Source organism: Tetrao urogallus (genome assembly GCF_951394365.1).
Source record: "Tetrao urogallus genome assembly, chromosome: 6".
In the NCBI taxonomy this organism is placed as follows: Eukaryota; Metazoa; Chordata; class Aves; order Galliformes; family Phasianidae; genus Tetrao; species Tetrao urogallus.
The window spans coordinates 54985418-54997749 of record NC_136819.1 but is presented as its reverse complement, the minus strand read 5'-3'; the positions used below and the strand labels follow the sequence as shown (position 1 = coordinate 54997749).

At 44.8% G+C, this 12332-nt stretch overlaps 1 protein-coding gene across 1 annotated transcript in view; it reads right to left on the bottom strand.

Annotated features, from left to right (window-relative positions):
* The window catches only part of RTN1 (reticulon 1), a gene marked incomplete at both ends in the record, with an annotated part of 95074 nt that overhangs the window by 25271 nt on the left and 57471 nt on the right, over window positions 1–12332 (bottom strand). The gene's annotated exons all lie outside the window — the stretch shown is intronic.

The window sequence follows — 12332 nt, the reverse complement described above, 5'->3', positions numbered from 1 at the left end:
ATCTCCCACCAGAGCTATTGTGTCCTAAGTGAAAAGGAGAACAGGCAACATCAAAGCCAGGGCTGACCTCAGCCAGCACAAAATGGCGCTGTTTCCTGGTTTCGTGACTTAAACAATCCTCCTTAGACCAAAATTCATTCTGTAGACTCTCCTAGGAGAGGATCTTACCTCACATGTCCATCTGGTCTAACACAAGATCCTGATGGTGGCTCCAGACAGTACAACTGGAGTAAGATCTGAAAACAATAATCATCCCAGAGCTTTCTTTTTCCTTATGAAGCCAGGATGAGATTTGTGTGTGTTACGAAAGGTGTCTAGCACTACAGCCTTTCAAAGTCACCTGCTATTCCTCTGACTTCACTTGTAATGCAGATGAACCAAACATAGATGCCTGGGTGCTCTCCAATACACAATTCCAGCAAATATTTACATCTTCTCCCTTGCTATATTGGCTTGACAAAATGATAGACAAAGGGTGCCTCGGCATTTTAGAGACCTTTCAGTCTGGTCAGTAAAAGTGAATTCCTGCAGGATTTTCCACAGCTGAGAGCATGTTGTATCTCCCCTTCCTGGAACAGATCCAACTATCATAGTTAAATCTTGTTCAAGAAGAAAACAACAACCAAACCACAAACCCAAAGCATGGCAGATCCTTCTGCAGTGATTCCATTTTTCAAGTCTCCTTTCAGTTCAGTGGGAATCAACTGCAAAGAGCTAACAAAAATGATCTCTCCCATTCTCTGGGGAGAAACGGCCCCAAGAAGGGACACTGAAAACTGGGACTCTCCAACTAGCTAACAGGACACAGCACACATCAGATGCTCTGGAGGCTTCACAGAGCTTACGTTGGGAGTCATACATTTATCCCGGGAAAACACAAACCTTGGTATTCTAGGAAGAATATGCTTTCTACACGTTTCCTTGTTTTCAACTCTAGGAGTTAGACTTGATGATCTTTACAGGTCCCAACTTGGGATAATTTATGATTCTATTTTCTATAATTCTCTTTTTTCCAGCCAGCGTTGGCAGGGACAAGCTGCTAACTCAGCCTGGGTCAACCACAAAGACCTGCTGTCAACCCTGTTTTTTGGCATTTACAGGAAGTGGATGGGAGGCTCTAATTGAGAGAATTCTACATATATCTAATACTCACATATATATATATATGTATATATATATATATATATATATATTTGTGTGGTCTGATTCAGATGTGTTAACTGCAGATTTTAACTTCACCCTTGCCCACAGGGCAAAGTAAAGCCCGCATCTGAATAACTCCTGACTCACAGCAGAAAATCTCAGTTCCTGGAATCTCCAAATCAGAACAACAGGAGCTGAAGCCAAGTGCATTGAATATTTTCTTCAGGAATACTCAGGAGAGCTCAGCTATATGTAGCAGAGCCATTTGCATAATGATTGAGGCAAGATTTCTAAGTCTTGGCAGCCAGAGAAGCGTCAGGGAAAAATTCTGCTCCTCAAGAAGGGCTCTAATTACTGCACATTACTACTTCAGAAGCCAGGCTTCTGAACTCACAGTTATCACTTCCCCACGTAGCATCAGGTATGAATCAGATGGCTTCTGCTCACACCAGACACTCCTCTTAGCTGCTGCTGGGAGCTGCAGGGCAGTAAACAGGAAGGAAGGTCGCCAGGTTGGATGGAGCTCTGGAACCTCATTTAGTGTTCAATCTAGTGGCTGGCAACCCTATCCTCAGCATAGGGATTGGAAATGAAGGATGCTTGAGGTCCCTTCCAACCTAAGCCATTCTGTGATTCTAAGAGATTTCATCTGCAGATGAAGCACAGAGGAAAGCTGCTGCAAAATTCATTGCTGATTTTTAACCAGAAGGGACAGGAAAAGCAGAAAGCAGCTCTTTCAAACAGGACAAGGGGAGATTCTTTGGAGAGATAAGGCTGACACATGACAAAAGAAGGCAAGGACAGTACCTTCTATCAGAATACAAGCACTGGCAGCAATACACAAGGACAAAGAATAAAAATTAGCTCACCTATTCTGATGACCAGTGACAGCTCAAGAGGAAAACAGTCTCTATCCAGAGAGATACTCTTTCACTGGCTGCTAACCCTTAAATGAGAGTGAGGAGGAGCGGATCCAGAGTCCATCCCTTCTGATCACCCAGGTGCATTGCTTGCACCTGAGCTCTCTGGGTTAGCCACACCTTCTCTCCTGGTGTTCAACCATTGGTTCAGGCTGTTACCTGGCAATTCTGTTGCACAGGAATTAATCATTCAAACTTTGTGGCTCCACTTGCTGTATTGGAGTTGTCCCATCAATGCCTCTGACCTTGGATAGCCGTGGTCCCAGAGAGCTGTAAGATGACTATTCCCTACTCATTGCTAATCCCTTCAAAGAGAAGGTTTCCCTGGAATAAAGGTCACAAATTGAGCTAACCCAGGCTCACAAGCATCACTGAAGTCTCACCAGAATTTGTGGCCAACATGCTCACTGTCCCTTACAAAGGGCAGACGGCAACCCAGCACTTAGGAGTTGGGTTCCCTCCATGCAACCTGTGACACTCAGGCATTTGGCTGACATGTCATCTGACATTTTCCCTCAGCACCTTCATTTATTTCCCTTTGCAGCGTCAGTTTGGACGGCCAGCTCTATGAATAATTCAGCACTACTAAGCACAAAACTGCTCTTTAGCTTTTTTCTTCTTTTAAGCTTCATTCCAGCATAATCTCCCCTTCACTGCTTCTGGAGGAGCAAAACCTACAAGTGGAAAGCACATTGCCACAGCTATATGGACATACACCTGTATACATGGGAATTAACTGTGTGATAGAAATGAAGTGCTACCCAAAATTCTTCTTACCTTGCTGCTCTTGCTCGTTGCCACTTGGATTGATGGGGAACCCACTAATTTCATACAGACATACAGCAGATGTAAGGGTCAACAACCAGGCTATAGAGATGGTTTTGCAAACCAGGAAATAGACTCAGAAATAAAGAGGGGTCATTTCCCAGTTCTGTGGTATATTCCTGGTGTTGCTGAACTGAAATCAGTTCACCTCACTCAACAAATCCATTAATAGCATAATAAATTAGCCAACCACAGTCCCTTTTTCAACAGCTTTCCTAGGCAAAGGGGCTTCAAGATGAGTGTGCATGTATTTCAGCAGCCATCTGTAAAATGAGGATGTTATCATCTCCTTTCTTGCTTTGTCTGGAAATCTGTTTTGCTGCCCCTCACTGCCAATCTGCAGCTCTAAGAAAAGCAACATTCTAAATATGGCCAAAACCTGTAGGCATGCTGCTCCTAATAGTGCTATTGCTGGGACTGAGCCATCTTTCCTTCCCCAAAATTGCAGCACTCAGACCCTTTCCCTGAGAGGAGCAAGGGCTGTTTCTCTGGAACGCTGAACATTATTGCCCACGCAATTCTGACCTAATTTGTATGAGCAATTACTCTGTCTGGGAGCACCAGGCAGCACAGTCAGCACATAACATCCAGCTGCAATAACTGCCTGTACAAATAATAAAGTGTAAAATAAAGTGTAAAGGTGACTGCTTGTTTCAGAAAACACAATTGCTTCCATTTTATTAAATCTTATTCTTTACAACTTCCTGGCTGGAGAAAACCTAGTTCTTTTGTGTGAGGTTACACGTGGGTGTGCTCCTTCAGCAGCAGCAAAGCTTCAGTGCAGGCATCTGAAACAAGCAATGAATGCATCCCTTTCTCTTTGGAAGTGACTTCCATATCCTGGAAAAGCTTCTGCACTTAACCTAAGCAGTGAGCATAGCTGCTCTTGTATCAATGGTACATTAGCTGACAAAGTAATCTTCAGAAATGGTGGCTATTAATCTCTGCTGGCTTTTCTATGAGCTCTCATGCCCTGCTCCCTTCCGGCTGCCCAGATACAGGCTGTGTTTAGTGAATGCTATCAGCATTTCATCAGGACGTATGCAGTAACTCCACCTGCATCTGTAAGGAGCAGTCTCTATCCACCAGAGAGACAGAGCAGAAAACACTGTCTGTGCAATGCCTGCCTCTGACGACAGCACTGCAGTGAGTGTGGCTGCTTAGAAATGAGCTGCTGAGAAAACAGCGCCTCTGGGACTGCCAGACTCTAGATTTTGATCTCACACTGCTGTGGATCCCAAGTAACTCTACATGAGGCAGGGGTTTATAGCAGCCAGGCTGTGGGTGCTGTCAGACCTCGGAAACCTGCAGCTGTCCTTTTCCTTAAATTCTGCAACCTTATTGCACCTGCTAGTCAAAAGATAAGAAGCAATTTCAAATTATCCCATATTGTGGTCACTTTTATGAAATGTGTAGCCCCAGCAGTGTTTACATCCAGCCAGATGCAGCAACACCAAGAGCTGTTCCCCTGACAAATTATTCTTTAGGATCCAGTTTGAAAGGGCACAGTCTTTACTGATATTCCTACTTTATCTGGTAATCTGGATGACTTAATGCAAAATCCATAATGCAGGTTAATGTATTCTCTTGAAAGCCTTCTTCCTCTAAGACATGGCTTTCTGCAAAGGTAATACTGCTTATCTGTATCCACTTTGTTCTTCTCAAATTACCCAAGCTCTAAGGATTCCTGAGGTCACCTCTCAGCAGTCTGCACTCTCATGAACTTAATTGTGGATTATGTTCATATGACCTGTGGAACAGCTTGCACTCCTTTTCCAGAGATTGTAGGGAAATACAGGAAAGCATCACAGAATAGCTTCAGTTGGAAGGGACCTCAAGAGATCTCTGATACCATGTAGAATAATAAGGCACCAGATAGGAAATAAATGACAATCTTTGTTGTTGTCAGAGCTGATTTAAGCAACATTAGCATCGCCGACTGTCCTCACCACAGGTAGGCCTGCCTCTGTCAGACCTGTGGTCAGCCAGCTTACTGCCATCCAAAGTGAGCTGTTCTTACATAGCATTATATTTTTCCCTAAGTATTTCTATTCCTCACATACAGATGAAGTGCTGTGAAAGCAAAACACCAACATGACGTCTCTCTGCTACAGTTCCCATGTAACCACCAAGCTGCTGAGAGACAGAGGGAAAAGAGAGGAAAGCTAGAATGTGCCTCTGCAAAAAATAGTGTATTCCTGAGTTGGTTAAAAGATGAGTTAAGAAAAAAAATTGCTGCACTAATAAACAAAATAATAAAACAAACAAAACAAAGTGGTAATCAAGGTAAGGTTAAGAGTCAAAATAACAGAAATGGCAGATGCTGTTTCTCTGGGGGCCAAATCAAACCTTTTGAATTGTTGGATCACTGCCTATCTCCTATGTAGCCCTAATTCACATGACCACAACAGCTTCCCAAGAAGAGAAAATTCCTTCTTCAGTTGATATTGTTATCATATCCCAATCAGAAGTATACTCTCAGAAGCTAAGGAAAAACAGCAGTAAAATCAATATCCAGCTACAGCTTTCATTCTCAGCGAAGGAGAGCTCGCACCACACACACCCTTTCCAGAACTTCAGTACAGTCAAATACTTTAATTTTAACCTCATGCTATCTGCCAGCTGAATAATAACATCTGGGGAAATCCTTACTCAGCCTAATATCTGAAGAATTACAGGATTAAGCCCCAAACAAGCAAAACATTGCTGTACCAAGGCATCTGGGAAACTGTCACTGTGATCAGATCCTCAATGCTACAGTCACAAAAAAACAAGCAACTTGGCCTTAACAGCATCTCCTTACCCAAAAGCTGAGTCACTGTCGATGCCAAGAGACACAGAAAGGGGCACCATGTCAAGATCTGAGCTTACAAAATTTGCTTCAGCTGTGATCAACTCTGCAATTGAGGTTTGCTCATAGGAATGGAAAATCACTATGTGCAGGGTTACTGTCTCCTTACAGTCTTCCCCAGGAGCAGGACTGAGCCATCCTTGGGTGCTTGGCTTGGCATGGTGTGGACACAGACTTGGACAAGCACACAGGCAGAGCAAGCCATGAACTTGTGCAGCCCAGCCTGCAGAGAAAGAGGTCTAGACTTGTTACACGTCTTTACTCTTTGGATCTGTCCTTGGCAGGTTCCTGTTTGTATACGGGTACCCAGCAACTCTCTGTTCTTGGCTTAGATATTGCCATGCATGTCTTTGATATAGAAGCGCTTCATACAACCATCAGGCACCTGTGCACAGTCATACAAGTAGCTGTTTTTAATATTTTTTTTAATGGTCAGGAGGTAATCTTGTAATCTTGGCCTGGCAGAAACATTTCTAAACACCATCCTATGCCATATCTACTGCAGAGCTCTATTGGAGCACCTTGTCTTTCAGTGACTCTTCAGAGGCAGTCTGAAAGAGAAGCTATATGAAAACAAAAGGATGAGGTCTACAAATTTTTATAGCTCTATGTTTAGCTCGTAGATGGACAGTGGAGTGGATGGCAGTCTCAAGAGAAAATGTATGATCTGCCTACATTAAACTGCATCTAATTTTAAAAGCACCTCTGAGCATCCAGCCACTGTGTTAAAGCTTTGACACTCATACATTATAAGTTTGGCCTTACACAGCATACAGGGAGCACAGCCAAAAGTCAGAAGAGAGAACAGATGCCAGAGATGCAACGGCTTAAAATGCTCAAGATATGGATGACAAAGGTGGAGACCCAAAGGATATGAGACTTACTGAGACATTTCTGTGGTCTTGCTGCACTTGTATGTGCAAAGAATCATAGAATCACAGAATCACAAGGTTAGAAAGGAGCTACAAGATCATCTAATCCAGCCGCCCTCTTCACCACTGCTACCACAAGCACTAAGCCACATCTTGTAGCTCCTCATCCAGATGCCTCTCGAACATTGCTGGGGATGGCGACTCCACCACCTCCCTGGGCAGCCATTCCAGTGCCTGACCACTCTCTGAGAGAAAACGCTTTTCCTTATGTCTAACCTAAATCTCCTCTGGTACAACTTGTGGCCGTTTCCTCGGGTCCTGCTTCTTGCTTGGGAGAAGAGGCCAAATCCCTCTTCACCACAACCTCCCTTCACGCAGTTGTAGAGCGCAGTGAGGTCTCCCCTGAGCCTCCTCTTGTCCAGACTGAATCCCAGCTCCCTCAGCTGCTCCTTGTAAGACTTGTGCTCCAGACCCCTCACCAGTTTCGCTGCCCTTCTCTGGACACGTTTTAGGACCTCCATGTCTTTCTTGTAGTGAGGAGCCCAAAACTGAAAACAGTACTCAAGGTGCGGCCTCACCAGTGCTGAGTACAGGGCGATGATCACCTTCCTGTTCCTGCTGGCCACATTGTTTCTAATGCAGGCCAGGATGCCGTTGGCCCTCTTGGCCACCTGGGCACACTGTTGGCCCGTGTTCAGCCGAGCATCAACCAATACCCCCAGGTCCCTTTCCTCTTCACACTCGTCCCCAAGCCCATAGCGCTGCACGGGGTTGTTGTGGCCAAAGTGCAGGACCTGGCCCTTGGCCTTGTTGAACCTCATCCCACTCACCTCAGCACAGCAATCCAGCTACTTCACCAATCTGTAGCTGAGACTGTACTCAGCAGAGTAAGTGGAGATTTGTGAACCAAGTGGGCTGTGGGGCCAGACAGCCCATGAGAAAAAAGAAAAACAGGCTGCTGGGTTCATGGGAAGAAATGCAGATTTCTGAAAAAGCTGCAAATCATGTCCATTGGACCTCTTTCGTTCAATTCTGCTCATGGTTCTTGGGGTATTACAGTATTACAGTATGACCTGAAGTTCCAAAACCCATTTGAAAAATGTCAGTCCCCCTCAAGACACCCGCAGCGCGTTCCTCAAGCATGCATTCAACAGTCTGAGCAGGAAGTCATGCAAGTTCTCCATTTCTTAGAAATGCTCCAAGATTAATGTCCTTTTTCCACTGGACTTCTCCAGCCCTTTCACAAATTCCTGCACAATTGTTTCCATGCAGAAAATTAAGAGACTCAAACGAGTCCAAGCTGGGAAAGATGGATTGGCACAAAACGCAATAGAAGTCTGAAGAGACATTTCCAAGCAAACTGGAAAAGATAACTCTTGCAAACATGAACCTCAATGTTAGGCTGTTGTAGTGGGACCTACAAGCCCAGCCCTAGCCTGTAGAACGGGCATGCAACCCATTATCAATGTAGTGATGGCCTCCACCCTTAGTTTGCTTCCAGAAGGATCTCACTTTTGGTAAAAAAGGGCCAAGAGAACAACAAAATGGCTCCCATGGCTCAAAAACATGACTGGAGAAATAAAACCGAAGAAGTTGGAATTGTTTAGCCTGAAGTAAAGGATGAAGGAATGACAACTGTTTTCAGCAGATGCCTGGGAACAGGCGGAGGATCTGCCAACAGAGCCCTCTCCAAATAAGCCGCAAGCATCTGCCAGGAGCTCCAACGCTGATCTAGGCTGAGGGCCAGATGGGTCTCAGTGAAGCCCCTGCATGAAGCCGTGTGCCATGGTATCTCCCCTCTATCCCACCCTGCAGCACACTCAGCGCACCTGAAGCCCAGGCAGTGTTCCAGAACCAACCTAGATTCATAGGTCTCAGCTAATCCCAAAAATATCTGCTTTTGCCCAGAAGGGCTGATAGACAAGGCCCTGAGCAATATGATGAAGCTGCTTCAAGCAAGAGATTGGAGTAGAGACCTCCATTGTGCCTTTCCCACCTGAATTATTTTATGGAGGAAGCAAGAACAAACAGGTTCACCAATGTAACCCAAGGTTTTGAGGCAAAGCCAGACCTGGATTCATGCCTTCACCTCTCTAGGTTGTTTTACATGTGAAAATGCTCTGGCTTGAGGCAGGACACCCCTCTTTCCATACCTTGTCTAAGTGGGGACTTTCCAAAGGATGCAAAGCTATCAGAGTCCCATACAAAGCAAACTGGAACAGGCAAAACAGATGGGCTGGAGTGTGGAGGCACTTACAGCAGATGGCACTACAATATTAAACTAACATTACCGTATGCTTAAGCCGCGGCCTGGATTGATGCTGATTGCAGAGCCAGCCTAGTGAAGCACACAGATGAGAAACAAGCCTCGTATTACTAAATCACCCTACCAAGCATCCCCGTCCCATAGGAAAATGCCTCACCAGCAGCTCTCTCAACAGCAGAGATGTGCTAACACAATGCAGACTACGTTCTGATGAACAAAAACCATTCACAATAACTTGAGGACTCTCACAGATCTCTGCTGGGAAACAATCTCTTGAGAAACTGCAAAATCAGCTTCTCTGCAGCCAGTAGCAGAGGTAGACACAGAGATTAAGGGGAAAAAAAACATATGGCTTTGTGCATGTCCACAGTGTGACAGCTCTGGACAACACAGGAAGGCATGAGGGGTCACCCTTGTAGGTGACTAACCAGATTAACATTTACAGTGGTCCTTAGAAAAGCATGGATGTTTATAGTAGGGTGGCATCAGCTGCAGTGTAGAAGACAGCATTTTAGATGCTGAATTTTATCAGACTGTTTCTTGGCTGGAGGCCTTGCTTGGCACCTGGGTCCTACGAGCTGTGCCATCTAGTGTGTGGGCTGCAGCATGACTACAGCCCCAGGCTGGAGTTCCCCTTCTCCTGCACTGAACTGACATAAAATGAAAAAGAAAAATAAACATAGAGCATCCACATAGAGCATCCTTGCTCTGGCTACTGGATAAGACAAATACATCTGATCTTCCTTCTCTGTGTTTGAATATTTAAAACAAAAACGAAATTGTGTTGGCAAACTCCTCCCCACAAAACTACATCCGGAAGGGCTCCAAATCCTGATGGAATGGGCTGTGTCCAGCACTGCAACCTTTCCGACCGTGCAAAAAAGCAAATGTGTCTGACTAGCAGTTAACAGCATGGGGATAGCTCTGTTATTACAACCTGTGATACTCAGCTCCAGTAAAAAGGAGGTAGGAAGTCACTGCCCATTTTTGTTATTGCCACTGGATGGCAACAGACATTAAGCAGAGACATTGAGTTATTACTGCGCAAACCTCACATCCATTTGCTGCTCTCTGCCTTGATGGAATTACAGTATCACACTGCAAAATAGTTCATACTCAGACATGAAGCTGGTGGCTATTTTTAAATTTCATATACCTGGCTGTGAGCAGGCCAAAGGCAACAGAAATACCTAAAATTGGGTGTCAACAGCACAGCTGTGTGAGTGTAACAGCTTCATTTGATCCACTAATTTTCAGAAATGCTGAGCTTGCACTGCTCTGAGCTCAGGTGGAACTTTGTGATGGCCACAGTGAGGTCATTCCCCACGTGGACTCCAGGAACATTACAAAAATTACTCTGTCTTAATGGTGGCATGTGGTGGTGGTGGACCAGCACTACCAAGGTGACATGAAACAAAGAGGTAACATAAAGTCTGGAAGGTTTTGTCTTCTGTCTAAATAGTGTTGTATGTTGGTATCCTCTTTATGATAGGCAGTTATAATTAAGATAACTCTCTTCATGATTTGGATGACATCATTTTGCTGCACTTCCATTGAGTGGCATTTACCACTAGGCTGAATGTGGTCCATGCCAAATGCCTGGTGTGTGAACCCAAGTTGGCATGTATTTAATGTCTCTGTTGAAAAGCTATGCCAGGATCTCAGGTCAGCGCTACAAAGGCAGCCACTGTCCCCTTGGATGCGCTCTGCCTTGTCATTTTTCTGCCAGCCAATCCCATTTCAAGGTCATGCAACCTGGGGAGACACAAGGGGGATGCTCTGGTTCCACCAGGCCATTTAATGTGTCTCCTCAGCTCACCTCTGAAAAACAGCTTAAGAGTTTCATGTGAATTCGTGTCAGTTCATAAGCGAGAGGATAAACTCTTCTTTCCCAGGTCAGGAGAGTCCCATTCTATATTCAACACATGAATTTAATTGGTACCCAGACATAGCAACCTGTAGAACAAATACCCATGATAGGAAGGCAGAGTAAACCAAACACTGCAACCATTCACATTTCATACCTTGAGCCCACCTCTCCCTGCCCTGAAACCTGCTTTAAAAAATAACACAAGGTTTAGCAATAATCTTCTTGGTAGACTTTATGTTTTTGTTCTCCTTGTCTCTGACGTTGGAGCATCATAAGGGAGAAAAGCAGAAACTAAAAGACAGTACTTGCACATCACCAAGCAGTAATTAGCTGTCTCCTATCTGTCCTGGAGGAAACTTTCCTGCCACTACAGACCTATGGGAATGTAGACAGGAAACACAGACATGATATGGGCAGAAGGACATGCACACAGGGATCTTCTATGACTGCCACATGGGAACAAGCCCCCGCTACCATCAGTTTAAGCAAGGGCAGAAAGCAGAGGGAAAAGTTAGTCCAAAGAACTCCAAATAAAATCAAGAGAAATTGGATTTGTACTGCATGTAGGTGCACTGAGTTCAGCAGAGCTACAGCCAGATGAAGTTTGGCATTTTGGATTTTGTGTTGGGTTACGCTTTGAGTTCAAAGACAGTTGTATGGCCTGGAAGAAAAAAATCTCTCTGAGGAAACAGACTTCTTCTAAAGAGAAGGCAAGGCAGCATGAGGGATTTTCCAGGAAGGCTGAACTGTTAACAAGGGTGCATGTCCCTGAAAATTGTACTGGGGCCTGAAAACTCCAAATCACAGTGAAATAAGCTGTCTTTCTGGTATTGCCCAGGTATTTCCCCAAATCTGAGATCCTGAGTTGTCTGCCTAGTGCAACTTTGAGCATTTGATGTGATTGCAGGAATTAGCAACCTTGCAGGAACCATACCCAACCTCCATACTGGAGGAAGGCTGTGCAAGGGAAATTCAATCAGCCCTGCTGTTTTGAGGGTTTGGGCATGACCTGGGCAAAGCCTTGCAAAAGGGGAATTTGGGGATGGGGAGAGAAAAGATAGAGCTCACTGAGCTGTAAATGAACTAAGAGATACACAGTGCGATGCTGTGTGCTCTGAGATCTGGCAGGGAAACATATTAAGGAGCAATAATGATGTTTGTTATTCAGCCTATTAATGTTATTAATTCATTATCGCTAAGAATATCAGTATTAACATATCTAATTGCTCTGCAGATCTTACAGTAGGCTCCTCAGCACACTGTGCATGTTCAGGCTGCTTCCTTAGCATACTTGCATGCTTAGGTTCACAGTACTAGTTAAATCAGATGTAAGTGTGCCACAAATGTGCCTGCCACATCTCCAGGCCATCATGTGGTCAGTAGACAAATATGAATGGACAAAAAAGATGCTCACTGAGCAGCAGAGACTGGGCTTGCCTGAGCTCTATCCAGCATTTTGTAGGGAAGCAGCAGCTCTCTGCATGCCAGCCTTTGCCAGGGGCACAGCAGGCTTGAGCAGCCCCAACATTCCTTTCTGCTGCAAATCTGGGGATACCTGCTTTGTCATGGCCATACCCAGCTTCGA